At 40.1% G+C, this 8976-nt stretch overlaps 1 pseudogene; it reads left to right on the forward strand.

Moving 5' to 3' along the window:
* The first annotated feature begins 762 nt into the window (after positions 1-762).
* Positions 763-978, forward strand: LOC103082191 (H/ACA ribonucleoprotein complex subunit 3 pseudogene; annotated as a pseudogene).
* Positions 979-8976: the final 7998 nt, after the last annotated feature.

Consider the following 8976-nt stretch of genomic DNA (forward strand, 5'->3'; position numbering starts at 1 on the left):
GAAAAATAACTAAGAGAAGCTGAGCTGAGGACTGGGAGAAATAAGGAGCAGGATTATTACAAAATATGGAATTTAATGTTTCTTTAGGGCTTTGGTTTTATCCTTTTATTGCAAAGGATATTCTGTTTTTCTCTTAGTCGAGTAAAGGGACAGTACGAAACATATACATAGGTTTTGAAAGGTCTGTGGAAAGGGTGTTGTACGGTCTCACACAGGGTATTTGGTGTACAGTGTGCCTAAGATTTGTAAATTCATATACAGCAATTAATGAAATAGCTAAAAATTTTTGAGCACCTACTATGGGCCAAGCCATTTAGTGCTCGTAAAATATCACATCATAACTATGCCATTGTTTTGATGGACTGTAAAGGCATTGCTTTCTCTTTTCATCTTTACGTCTCAGGTAGCCTGCCTAAGAACACGCTTTGCGCCAAGGATGACTAGGAAGGATGAAGATGTCTTCTCAGAACCTTGTTCACCTCTCTTCTGGGCATGCTGCTAGATTATGTCCTCCGGTCTCTTTGCATCTAGGTGGGGCCAAATGATTAAATGCTGGCCAAGAAAAAGTGGTGGGAGTGATGCAGGCTACCTCTGTACTCTCTTGAGCTTCCTTTCTGTAGGCTGGTTGGAGAAGATCCAGTGATGGAGTCCAAGGCCATAGAATATGGAGAAGGTACTAGACAGGAGGAGTCTGGGTCCCACACTGGTGAGCAGAGCTACCCTTACATTGGTCAGTTAGAGGCAGCTGTGGATGGAATTGGAGCCTCTGACTTCGGTGTGGTCATGTTTTTCCAGTATTACCTCAAAGAGCAGGGGGACCGGGTCTATATGGTGAAGAAACTTGACCCTATGGGACAACAGACCCGCTCCACCCATCCCGTTCACTTCTCCCCAGATGACAAATATTCTCGACACCAAATCACCATCAATAAACGCTTCAAGGTGCTCATGACCCAGCAACCACGCCCCATTCTCTGAGGACGTCTTAAAATTTCATGTCTCTTCTGCTGCCCTTAAGAGGCTTTCTGAAACCAAGCTCTTCAATCTGCGAGCCCTGAAGCCTTCCTACGAAACCTTGTTCTTTGAAATCCGGTCTCATCATTGCCTTTGATCATGCTTGTTGTGAGGCAATCATAGTAGTATCCTTTTTAAAGGGAAGAAGTTTAAGTCTTCTTTTCATACTTTGAATCACTGCCAGGTTATTAAAATGATTTGAAAAAATAAAAGTACTACCCTTACACCTCATCCCGTAACGTGAACAGAAAACACTCTTGTTGGACTAAGCTCACTGAAATTTTGGAGTTGTTTGTTATACAAGCTAACATTGCTTACTCTGACTAAAACAGTATGAATGCTTCTTTACTAACATAGAAATGACTCAAAATAGTAAGAGTAGCTAACATCTGTTCAATATTAACTACATGCAAAGACTGAAGCTTAGAGAGGATAAGTTACTAGACCAAGGTCATGAGCTAATGAGTGACAGAATCAGCCTTGAAAGCAGGGCAGAATGACCTTGAAGTCAGGCACTTAACCATTTTGTTTTGATATTTTCCTATGAAATATAACATTTATTATAACTGTTTTTGTATTATAGAAGTAAATCATGGGGTGAAGTTTGCTTCAATTGATTTTGCTCTAAGTAGCTATAAGTAACTATAATTTTCATAGCTGAAAATCTCTGTCCTTAGGTCATCGGGTACTCATTTCAGCACTTGAAACAATGTAAATAGATAGGTATCATCTTTACAGTTTTCTTCCCCAGCTGGGCCAGGATACCTCAACTGAGACATAACACAACAGGTCCACCCACTTTTCTGTTTTTGATTTGGCAGGATTACTTTTTATTCCCATTAGTTCCACATCACCCATGCTACTCTGTGCATTCCAACGGTCAAAGGAGTATGGCCTCTGAGTCCCAGTGGTCACAATCCTAGTGGTGTTGGTGGAGGTGGTCTGTGTGAGTTTGGGTGGGCGGGGCTAGGAGAAACGCCAGATAAGTGGCAAGATGGGTCTGGTAACCCAGTACATTTTTGTTCCATGGGAATCCATTCTTTGTATTTCTTGTTTGTTGGAGCCTCCCGAAGAACATTATTTTTCTGTCTCTGAAGTAAAATGTACACACTCAAACTTCATTGACCTTAAGGAATTTTAAGTATGACTATATGGGTTCCTTGTAGAAAAAACACTTTTAAAGTGTTAAAAAAAAAAAAGGTTTTTTTTAAAGCTAAATTAGAAACAAAAAGATCTGAAAACTCTGGAACCTATACATATAGAAATCGGGTTTTGGGGGCCATATGTTCCTCTTTGTAATACAAATGTGTCGAAAGAGCAAATATCTGCAAAAATCAACTACAAAGAATACCATGTGAGTTAATGCATATCAAGCCATTCAGTCACGAAAAAAATTTGGAGTAAGCAGCAGTGGGTCCATCCAGACTCACTCTCTGCAGTGGTGATAAAATCCCAGATGCTGTGCCAGCCGCGTGTGGAGGCTCCAGGTTGGAGGCACCCCTGGGATGTGTGTGCCTGGGGAGAGCGCAAGATCAGCTCAGCCTCGTTTGAAAGCTTTGAACAGTCTGTTTGGAATGCTAATGGGTTGTGCTTTCTGCTGGTAGAGAAGGATGATTTTTTTCTGCAAAGCATTAAATCATTCCCCACCCCCAGGTCTTTCCAGTAGTAGTGCTATCAAATTCTATCAAACAGCTCTCTCTGAACTGATTTTTACATTCAAATCTGGAGAAGATACGCCGCAATCCAGAGGGACATAAGAAAGGCAGAATAAGGAAAGCGGGCCAAGTGAAAAAGGGGTAAAATGGGAAGGTCCTCAAAGGGCTCCTGGAGAAGAGGAAGGGGGAGAGAGGGGCGAGAGAGGGAGGGAGTGTGGACCTAGTTACTGTGCACATTGTCTGTGCAAGGCTGAAACCCGGAGCTCCTGAACACGTAATGGACCTTTGCCTAATCATATGGCAATGCCAGTATTAGATGTGGTTTTGACTCCAGTTATAATATATTAATTTATAGAGAGGACACATATCGCAAAGAGGGAGAGCTGGTTTTTAATCTGACAGACCGTCGAAGGGAATTGTGTTAACTAGCAATTTCACACATCTTTAGCTGAATGATAAATGGTGGTAAATGATGTTGTGCCTGAAGCAGAATGAGATCCTCCAGGGCCTCCCACACCACTGAGGGACAGATAAGTTTATACCATGTAACGCAGTGAGCGTAACGTTTTGCGTTCGTATCTTTGGAAACTGATGACCCATATGTATATCGTCTATATGGTAACTGGATTTAATTTTATTAACCAGGACATTTCATTTCTAATAAGGATGTGAATAGTTTATACTCAATGAACTCTGAGTTTCTCTAATTAATATTCCTTCTCATCTTGAAGTGGAGCTTTTCAGGGTACTTAGCTGTGGTCTCTGGGGTTGAAGCTGGGGCTCATTTGCTGAGGACCAGAGAGGAAAATTACATTTAAGGCTTCCCACGGTGCATTCTGCATTCTCATATTCCAGTCAGGCTCTTTCCTTAGGAAGCCTGTGATAATCATATTCAGGTTTCTGCTCTTACCTGATATGCTCCTGTTCAGTCCTACAGAACTCGCCTTGAATTTGTTTCCAACTTTAGTTTCTCTTAATCTTGCAACTTTTTTTCCCCACCCCAGCCGTTGAAACTCGTTGCCTTCATGGTTCCATCAACAGGACTGTCGAGTTAAGAGCAAACTCACCTCTTTGAAAATTATTGTATTGATTGACAGCATCGGCACTGTTTGAGAACAATGTAAGGCCAACCATAAGCGAGCCCATCCAGGTCACCTGGCAGTGTGTCCAGAGGTTGCAACCATGACTATGAAAAACAGGGAGAACTTCCTTGTACCCCTCTCTCCTTCCCAACTGAAGCTGGAAGAAAACTGACAATCGAGTATCTGCTAACTGCTGATTCCTAAAAGGCGGGTACCATACCAGACCTGACTGCTGTACAGAACAATTCTCAACCATATGCCCCTGGTTTGGAAAATCTCTGGCTCCTACAGTGTCTATCAGACTTGGCACCAAGCTGCTATCACACAACTGAAACATTTTATTTTTCATGACAATTTTATATCACTTCCAGACTTTAAAACTTTTTCCATTTTATTGAAAATTCTTGGTTTACTTGTTGGCAGATCAAACGCTGTTCTTAAGTGCACATATTTAAAAATTAACTGTCCTTTAACTCCAGTGAACAAACCTGGTAAGAAAGTTTTTTTACCCCAACACAAACTCTTTTAATTTCTTCCTCAATTCTTATGAACTAAGGAAATAATTTAATTCCAGGGACCTGTGGATTGAGTGTCTCTCTACATATGGTATACAGGATGTGTGCCTGACTGCCTTCTGAGGCAATAATTTTTAGTCTTGGTTGCTAGTAAATTTTGTGTGATCCCTAGCCTTTGTTAGCACACTGATTTAAATTGCGTTTTTAAATTGGAATATATTTATTTTATCTCATGAGAAAGGTGGATCAAATCTAGCCTACCGTTGAGGTGGTGCTGGGTCACTTGGGTCCGGGCACACCAGTTTCCCTCTCTCTAGGACTCTGGATTGGACAGACTGATGACTCTGAGTGTCCACCGTGATGCCTTTGGTTGAAAAGCTGGCTCTGCCGTTTACTAGCACTGTGACCTTTGAAAATTTACTTAACCTTTCTGAGCCTCAGTTTCATAGTTTGTAAAGTGGGGATGAAACTAGTATCTAATTGTAGGGTTGTCCGGACTATTAATTGAATTATTTCACTTAAAAAACCTAGAACAGTGTCTCAGAAAATGTTAGCAATTATTAAGTTGGACCCTATCTAAAAGATCGTCTTCAAGGTGTTTTCCTTATTTAAAAATTAGTTCTTGTAGTCAAACAAGAGGGGAAAAGGACTCTCATTACATCGTCTCCTCTGAAGTGAGATTCTGATATTCTATAAACCACTTGCAGTTCTGCTCTATTAATTTTCTCCTTGGGCCTTTCCATTATTAGTGTTAGTTTTGGCATTTTCCAATCTTCCTATGCCTGTGGGACTGTAAAGCCTGTCTGTTTTCTCAGGACACAAATTGCTAAACCATAGTCACAGTATCAGCAGTGGATACTTTTGAAGAGTCCTCTTAACCCCTGTGCTATCTATGGCTCCCTGGGAACTGCCTCTCAGCTCCACAAGGTGAGCGCTTGGCAGCCCCATATTTATATGCTGTCAGCTGTCTCTTCAGTCACGGCTGTCAGGATACCTGTCCTGAAATGAACCAATCACATTCTTTCTCCCAATAATTTGGCTTTGGGACTGAGACCCCTAGTTGCTGCATATGGCTGGTACTGTCATATGTAAATCTGGGAGCTGTAGGGCTGTTATGTGGGCCATTAGTGCAGAGAAGTACAGAAAGCCTGTCTGCAGCCAGAGAAGAGAATGGAGCAGATGAGAGAAGCCAAGATATGATTCAGAGAGATTTAAAGGGAGCTGACCTATAGGATTCCTGGGGGCTTGGCAGACCCAGCTGCATTCTTGCCCTTCAATTTCATGAAGAATTCTCTGCCTACATAATTCTCTGTTTTTACTTAAGGTACCTGAGTAGCAACCTTAAAGACTCTTGGTTCTGATCAGTGATGATTTGAAATGAAGTTCATAAGTCCATTGCCATCCACCCATGGGCCCCCATCACTCACCTCTGACCTCTGTCATTCTATTGCTATTTGTTTTTTGTGCAGTGGAACTTGGTATCCATGTGTTTTTCAAACAGTTAATTTTTTTTAAGCTCTTGGAACACAGAACATTTCTGGTTTAGTTATGTAAATTTGGAACAGTCTTATTTTATAATTGTGCTGAAAGTTTGACATGATTATTAATTAAATCCATTTATTTCTAGCCCAGTTTTAATTTTAAAGGTGCCTAAAGAATATTTGTAATAGCTAGTGCTAAGAAAGAAACCGTGTAATGTTTCCGGTATCAGTGGAAGTTGAGTCTCAGAGCAGAAACATCCTCACTTTGGTCCAGCCCAGGACTTGGTGCCGGAGGGTGGCCCTCAACAGAGCTTCCCAAAGTGTATTCCTTGTTTTCAGTTATGTTAACTAGAGTAATGAATTAAGGGGTCCCACGTACACATATGCTGTGAAATACTGAAATTTAAATACAGTTCAGTTCTTTATTAAAGGTTTATGAAAAGATTTTATACAATGCTACCCATTGTGATTCTCCAATTGGTGTATAGTTGTAGTCATTCCTAAAGTATTTGATCATGGAATCCTTCTGTAGAGAACACCTTTTGAGACAAGTGTTCCATGGAACATATTTTGGATGTATTGTCCTAAGGGAAATATTTGGGGAAAGGTGGTGTTGCCTGGCGTGGTTTGGCTTGCCCTGCTTTCTTATCGCTTACATACAGTTCTTTCATTTATAAACAATGCCCAAATCCCTTTGGAAATATAGGATTTTGTTTTTTTTTTTATCAATGCCAGAGTTTAGGTGACATTGGCACAAATGGAAAAACAGTACGAATGGCACATAGACTACCCCTACTAGATTACAAAACCCTTGAAGTGAAGTGTCTTATTCATCTTGGGATCTCTCTGATAGGGCCAGTTCATGCCAATCATATTGGTTGAATTGAATTATTAATTTGCTGAAGAGATAGAATTAAATGTTACCTTTTCAACAGTTAGGAAACTGCACATCTCTTTTTCCACAATAGTCTCCTTTAAAATATTTATTTTAATGCATCAATGCTATAACTGAGCTGGCTACAACACGTCGTACCATTTTAATTCTTGGGGATAAATTGCCAGCAAGTGCTTTACTCTTTTACAAGTTTCTTTCAAATTTAGTGAAATATCTGTTGTACTTTTGCTAAAGGAAAGAATGGTAAATCTTTATTAGTTGGGGAAATCAAAATTTTGTTCAGGCCTTAAGTAACAGATCATCAGTATGATAATTTAATAAAAGTATAAGAGAATGTGATGGAGAACAGTTCACTGTAAGATTCTGTTGTTCTTATATCATTAATGGAATTGACTCTGGCAGTATGAAAACAAGCTGGGCAAAGTTAAGATGCTTTAGATTACATGAGTATTCATACTTATAATGCATATAACATACACACTGCATTTTAATTTATGAGCTTAAGGGAACAATGATTAAGTAGGAGAGAGAAGAACTTTTTAAACACCTCCTGGGGAGTGATTTCTATTCTTTGCTGTCACATCTCCAATTATTCTTTCTCTTCAAATACTTATTCTCTTTCTTTGAGTTTTCCTGGTACAGGTGGCTGCCATTTGTAGAGCTATCAATTTTGCTGCCCCCTTTTAAGGCCCCTTTTAAGGCTGCCCCCTTTTATTATTTATGCCAGTTCCTGCTTATCCTTCTTTTGATTCGTTTAGACAAGAACAGCTACAAAACATTTTAAACAGCTTGAGAAAAAGGTTCACTTTAAGGATCACATGTTATCATGCATAGCCTCCAAATAAAATGTTTAATCTGCTCCAGCACAACTCTCAGGGATTGTGACTTTAACATGCTTTTAATTTGGGCCACTCTTTTAGATGCCAGAAATGTGGGGATCAACGCCATCCTAGCAGTGTAATGCCAGCAAAGCTATTCCATGTAGTGGCGGAACACATAAGCTCTGTCAGAGAAAAGGTTTTTTGTCTTGAAAGACTGTGAAACTCCGTGTCATCCGGAAGAGTTGCTTTCCTTCTGTTAATTGCTGTTGTATATTTCACTCTTCCAAATCATTTGGTTTAAAGTTTGTTATGTTAGAATTAATGGCAGGTTTTGTAGTCTGTTAAACCATAAATTACCACTGCTTGTCTTGGTACTGAAAGAGATTACTTAGCCATTCACAATTTTCCATGGGATGTTCTCCAGATGTGTGCCATCTGAAGTCTCCTGACGCCTCACTCCAGTAGACTAAGCTGGCCTCTTGTTGAGGAAACAAAGAACTGGAAAATATATACATCAATGTTAAAACATGCAGGTCCTCAGACAATGTTAAGATGCCTTCACACTTTCACTGAGTCCATTTGCGTTTCCTAACAATGCCCCTACTGTGGTGGGCAAGTGCCACGGCTGTACTTACTCTCCTTTATGTATAATTTTATGCTAATCCCTGAATTGTTCAAGGAGCCTTTAACAGTCAGCTGCCTTTCGCTGTCTTTTGAGGTATCAAATGATGTTACAACTTGGAAATCCCATAGACGTGGGCAATTGTGTCTTTAAACAATTCTGGCCCATTGGGTTTTCTAATATATTATGTGTTAAGGGCATGGTTCTCTCCAGTCCACCCTGAAATGCTGCGGGGGATTCTCTATTTCAAAGTGGTCCAAAGGAGATAGCCATTAAGACAACGTTACCTCTAATCCAATTTCCCATAATCTCAAACGCTATGCAAAAGCAAATGTTGAACCTGTCACTGAACCCAGTCTTTTGAATACCAAACCAAGACCCATAATGTATTATCTTAACTATTTTGGGGAGAAGCTGATTGTTTGCAAAATATCTTTGGGTTGCCATTAGTTAGCATTTAATCCTTTAGAAGTATTCAGCACGCAGGCCTATTCAAGCCAGCGAGTCTGCGCTCTCCAGCCCTTCGGTGAGGCCTGTGTGATTGTTTGTGTACTTAGCCCCCACTTATTTTGTTCAGGTTCACGATCAGGCGAGACAGCGCTGTCAATTCAAAAAGACATTCTTTTTTCAAACTATTGATCTCCGTTGCTCTTGCAAATCCTTTAGTATTGGCTCTCAGGATTACTATAATGCTATAATCATTCTGTTAAGGATTCAGATTTGTGGTGGGCTAAAAGATGGGAACATCAAAAGGACTGAAATGCCCTTGAAGCAATCAATTTTTGTTCATCAAATACAAATGCTGAGAGGCTGCTTTTGGCTAATAATTTATAACTGAATTAATGACACATGGCTTCCTTCGGTCTTTTTTCCTTGAATTGTTCCCTACGC

This window comes from Lipotes vexillifer, unplaced genomic scaffold (genome assembly GCF_000442215.2).
Source record: "Lipotes vexillifer unplaced genomic scaffold, Lipotes_vexillifer_v1.1 scaffold2083, whole genome shotgun sequence".
NCBI lineage: Eukaryota > Metazoa > Chordata > Mammalia > Artiodactyla > Lipotidae > Lipotes > Lipotes vexillifer.